This window comes from Barbatula barbatula (assembly GCF_947034865.1).
Source record: "Barbatula barbatula genome assembly, chromosome: 2".
In the NCBI taxonomy this organism is placed as follows: Eukaryota; Metazoa; Chordata; class Actinopteri; order Cypriniformes; family Nemacheilidae; genus Barbatula; species Barbatula barbatula.
Genome location: NC_136767.1, coordinates 4385017 through 4391016, shown reverse-complemented (window position 1 = coordinate 4391016; position 6000 = coordinate 4385017).

Sequence of the window (6000 nt, the reverse complement as noted above, 5' to 3'; positions counted from 1 at the left end):
CATGCTCATTGCTCATGATGCAGATTAAACGACAATAAAATACTTTGCAAAGTACTTGATGTCTCTGTATATTGCGTTTGTCAAAATTGACTCACCTTGATTAAGGAATAAGAAAATTCCACAACATCATTTAGCAGACGTTTTTATCCAAAGCGACTTACAGACAAGGAAACATTGGAAGCAATTATAACAATATAGGCAACAAAAGGCATAAGTTAATTAAATCCAGTCCATTAAAGCCTAGCACAGTATACAAAGCTAAGAATAGTGAGGTAAGTAAAAAAATAATTTTTTAAGAAGACAGAAAATAATAAGAGGTTAAAATCAGTCATCTACATTTTGACGGAAGATATGCATTTTCACACACTACACCGGCCTGTAGTGTTCTAGCAGTATAAGGTTGAGAGTGAGTTTCTTCAGTAGCGGTGTGATGCAGGCCTCTTTGAAAGCAGTGGGAAATGTCCCAGTGGTGAGCAAAGAGTTGATGATGCGGGTCAGACCAGGCACAACTGCTGGAGAGATGGCATGGAGGAGATGGGTGGGGATGGGATCCAGTGGGCAGGTGGTAGGGTGGTTGGAACCAATGACCTTGGAAACATCATCTTCAGACATAGGAGAAAAGGCGGGTGATGGTGGTGTAGAAAATTGGCTGTTGATGTCGGTAGTTTTCTTTACGAAGAACGATGCAAAATCATCAGCCGTTAACTCCGATGAAGGTGTGGGAGCAGGCGGACAGAGGAGAGCAGAGAAGGTTTTTAAGAGTGTGCGAGAGTCAGGAGAGTTGCTGATCTTCGAGTGGTTATAATCAGTTTTTGCAGAGGTGACTTCAACGGAGAAAGTAGAGAGAGAGAGGTCAGTATGGTCTTTTGACTTGTGTCATTTTCTCTCAGCTGACCGGAGGCTGGTGCGATGCTCACGTGGTACATCCGATAACCAGGGGGCAGACAGGGATGCACGGGCTGGTCCAGATGTAAGAGGGCATATGTTGTCCAAGCAGGATGTAAGCTTGGAACACAGATTGTCTTTGGCACTGTTGGTATTCAAAAGAGAGAGCTCCTCAGAGGGGGGGAGTGCAGACAAGACAGCAGAGGAAAAGCAGGAGGGAGGGACCGTAGGTAGCGCCGGAAAGTGACCAGCGGTAAGACATCTGCGTTGTCTGGAGCGGTGAGGTCGGGGGTGACAAAGAAGTGATCAGACGTGTGCAGCGGAGTGACCTGAGAGTGATGAGTGGAGCATTTCTCGAATCATCCTTGTCATTTGCAAAACAGTAAGTGCATTTCTGGTTTTGATTGTTTGATTGCAAGAGACGGCACATGATTCACGTTAACGCTTTTACTGTTTGTACAATAATTTATTGACAGACAGTGTCATTGTGATGCAGACAGGAAAAGACAGCACTGCATAGCACAAACAAATGTAGAAATCTGAACATAAGACAATCTCCTTAGGGAAAACTGTACATGCAGTGCAGTGGAATTACAGTGCAGTCTTCCTACACCTCCTGACGTTCCTGTCTTTTGGGCAACGGATTCTCATCCACATCACAACAAATATCTTCTCTTGCGATGCAGCATGAAAATCATCTTTCAGAGTGTCTAAACCAGCCTCTGCAGGCATCAGCTGTGATGTCATCACACGTTACATCCATGGCAGCCAGAAGGGTCATCTGTGTATGCGGCTGGCCATCATATACTTTTAATCTTCATGCTGATAAAAATTCCTCAATGGGGTTGAGTAGGGTGAGAGGAACTCCACCAGCATCCTGTTGTGGGCCGCAAACCATTGCCTGATGATGTTGGAGCAATGGAAACTGACATTATCCCAAACTTACACGTACTTTGGCAGGTCATCTCCAATCTGCCCCCTCTCTTGTTCAGGGATGAGATCTCTGTAGAGAGTGTCAAAAGACTGTTTAGGTTTGAAAAGGGGCCGTCTGCAACACAGTGAAGTTGTCTTGCAGTCCTATGTGGAAAGAATATAGCAATGCAAAACACTAAATTGAGTAAAATAAAATGCCACTGTTTACTTAAAGTATACTTACTGTATATTGTAAAACTAGTGCTTAAATGTCGTGGGGATTATACTATTCTACAGAGACCCATTATAATGCATTTTGATCAACATGACATAAGCAATTGATAATGTAGGAATCTGCACAGAATTTTGTCATAATCATTTGCATGGATGTACCAAAGCATTTGCAACTTGTTCAAAGAAATTAGAAAATGCTTGTTTGATGTTCACACGTGACACAAGGATGTAAGGATTGAACAAGAAGTTTTGAGAATTTCAAATCGGATCAGAGAAATGTACCAAATTGACTTAGAAAAAACTGTATTTAAAGTGGGGGGGGGTACTTTTGGGGCAGTTTTGTTTCACCCAAGTGTCCCATTTCCACCCCTCTCAAACTAATGCATGGATGCATATAGCCAGAAACAATTCATTTGATGCATGCAAAGAAGCAACACTGTGTGTCTGAAGAAGCATTTATTCATGATTACGTAGACATGCAAAAATTTCAAGGCCACACACTACACATTACACATTACACATGACATTACACATTTCATAAAATTTACATTTAGTCATTTAGCAGACTTTTTTATCCAAAGCGACTTACAGACGAGGAAACATTGGAAGCAATTATAACAATATAGGCAACAAAATGCATAAGTTAATTAAATCCAGTCCATTAAAGCCTAGCACAGTATACAAAGCTAAGAATAGTCAGGTAAGTAAAAAAATAATTTTTTAAGAAGACAGAAAATAATAAGAGGTTAAAATCAGTCATCTACATTTTGACGGAAGATATGCATTTTCACACACTACATCGGCCTGTAGTGTTCTAGCAGTGTAAGGTTGAGAGTGAGTTTCTTCAGTAGCGGTGTGATGCAGGCCTCTTTGAAAGCAGTGGGAAATGTCCCAGTGGTGAGCAAAGAGTTGATGATGCGGGTCAGACCAGGCACAACTGCTGGAGAGATGGCATGGAGGAGATGGGTGGGGATGGGATCCAGTGGGCAGGTGGTAGGGTGGTTGGAACCAATGACCTTGGAAACATCATCTTCAGACATAGGATAAAAGGCGGGTGATGGTGGCGTAGAAAATTGGCTGTTGATGGGGGTAGTTTTCTTTACGAAGAACGATGCAAAATCATCAGCCGTTAACTCCGATGAAGGTGTGGGAGCAGGCGGACAGAGGAGAGCAGAGAAGGTTTTTAAGAGTGTGCGAGAGTCAGGAGAGTTGCTGATCTTCGAGTGGTTATATCAGTTTTTGCAGAGGTAACGTCAACGGAGAAAGTAGAGAGAGAGAGGTCAGTATGGTCTTTTGACTTGTGCCATTTTCTCTCAGCTGACCGGAGGCTGGTGCGATGCTCACGTGGTACATCCGATAACCAGGGGGCAGACAGGGATGCACGGGCTGGTCCAGATGTAAGAGGGCATATGTTGTCCAAGCAGGATGTAAGCGTGGAACACAGAGTGTCTGTGGCACTGTTGGTATTCAAAAGAGAGAGCTCCTCAGAGGGGGGGAGTGTAGAAAAGACAGCAGATGAAAAGCAGGAGGGAGGGACCGTAGGTAGCGCCGCCGGAAAGTGACCAGCGGTAAGACATCTGCGTTGTCTGGAGCGGTGAGGTCGGGGGTGACAAAGAAGTGATCAGACGTGTGCAGCGGAGTGACCTGAGAGTGATGAGTGGAGCATTTCTCGAATCATCCTTGTCATTTGCAAAACAGTAAGTGCATTTCTGGTTTTGAATGTTAGATTGCAAGAGACGGCACATGATTCACGTTAACGCTTTTACTGTTTGTACAATAATTTATTGACAGACAGTGTCATTGTGATGCAGACAGGAAAAGACAGCACTGCATAGCACAAACAACTGTAGAAATCTGAACATAAGACCATCTCCTTTGGGAAAACTGTACATGCAGTGCAGTGGAATTACAGTGCAGTCGTCCTACACCTCCTGACGTTCCTGTCTTTTGGGCAACGGATTCTCATCCACATCACAAAAAATATCTTCTCTTGCGATACAGCGTGAAAATCATCTTTCAGAGTGTCTAATCCAGCCTCTGCAGGCATCAGCTGTGATGTCATCACACGTTACATCCATGGCAGCCAGAAGGGTCATCTGTGTATGCGGCTGGCCATCATATACTTTTAATCTTCATGCTGAGAAAAATTCCTCAACGGGGTTGAGTAGGGTGAGAGGAACTCCACCAGCATCCTGTTGTGGGCAGCAAACCATTGCCTGATGATGTTGGAGCGATGGAAACTGACATTGTCCCAAACTAACACGTACTTTGGCAGGTCATCTCCAATCTGCCCCCTCTCTTGTTCAGGGATGAGATCCCTGTAGAGAGTGTCAAAAGACTGTTTAGGTGTGAAAAGGGGCCGTCTGCAACACAGTGAAGTTGTCTTGCAGTCCTATGTGGAAAGAATATAGCAATGCAAAACACTAAATTCAGTAAAATAAAATGCCACCGTTTACTTAAAGTATACTTACTGTATATTGTAAAACTAGTGCTTAAATGTCGTGGGGATTATACTATTCTACAGAGACCCATTATAATGCATTTTGATCAACATGACATAAGCAATTGATAATGTAGGAATCTGCACAGAATTTAGTCATAATCATTTGCATGGATGTACCAAAGCATTTGCAACTTGTTCAAAGAAATGAGAAAATGCTTGTTTGATGTGCACACGTGACACAAGGATGTAGGGATTGAACAAGAAGTTTTGAGAATTTCAAATCGGATCAGAGAAATGTACCAAATTGACTTAGAAAAAACTGTATTTAAAGTGGGGGGGGTACTTTAGGGGCAGTTTTGTTTCACCCAAGTGTCCCATTTCCACCCCTCTCAAACTAATGCATGGATGCATATAGCCAGAAACAATTCATTTGATGCATGCAAAGAAGCAACACTGTGTGTCTCAAGAAGCATTTATTCATGATTACGTAGACATGCTAAAATTTCAAGGGCACACACTACACATTACACATTACACATGACATTACACATTTCATAAAATTTACATTTAGTCATTTAGCAGACGTTTTTATCCAAAGCGACTTACAGACGAGGAAACATTGGAAGCAATTATAACAATATAGGCAACAAAATGCATAAGTTAATTAAATCCAGTCCATTAAAGCCTAGCACAGTATACAAAGCAAAGAATAGTGAGGTAAGTAAAAAAATAATTTTTTAAGAAGACAGAAAATAATAAGAGGTTAAAATCAGTCATCTACATTTTGACGGAAGATATGCATTTTCACACACTACACCGGCCTGTAGTGTTCTAGCAGTGTAAGGTTGAGAGTGAGTTTCTTCAGTAGCGGTGTGATGCAGGCCTCTTTGAAAGCAGTGGGAAATGTCCCAGTGGTGAGCAAAGAGTTGATGATGCGGGTCAGACCAGGCACAACTGCTGGAGAGATGGCATGGAGGTGATGGGTGGGGATGGGATCCAGTGGGCAGGTGGTAGGGTGGTTGGAACCAATGACCTTGGAAACATCATCTTCAGACATAGGAGAAAAGGCGGGTGATGGTGGCGTAGAAAATTGGCTGTTGATGGCGGTAGTTTTCTTTACGAAGAACGATGCAAAATCATCAGCCGTTAACTCGGATGAAGGTGTGGGAGCAGGCGGACAGAGGAGAGCAGAGAAGGTTTTTAAGAGTGTGCGAGAGTCAGGAGAGTTGCTGATCTTCGAGTGGTTATAATCAGTTTTTGCAGAGGTGACGTCAACGGAGAAAGTAGAGAGAGAGAGGTCAGTATGGTCTTTTGACTTGTGCCATTTTCTCTCAGCTGACCGGAGGCTGGTGCGATGCTCACGTGGTACATCCGATAACCAGGGGGCAGACAGGGATGCACGGGCTGGTCCAGATGCAAGAGGGCATATGTTGTCCAAGCAGGATGTAAGCATGGAACACAGAGTGTCTGTGGCACTGTTGGTATTCAAAAGAGAGAGCTCCTCAGAGGGGGGGAGTGCAGACAAG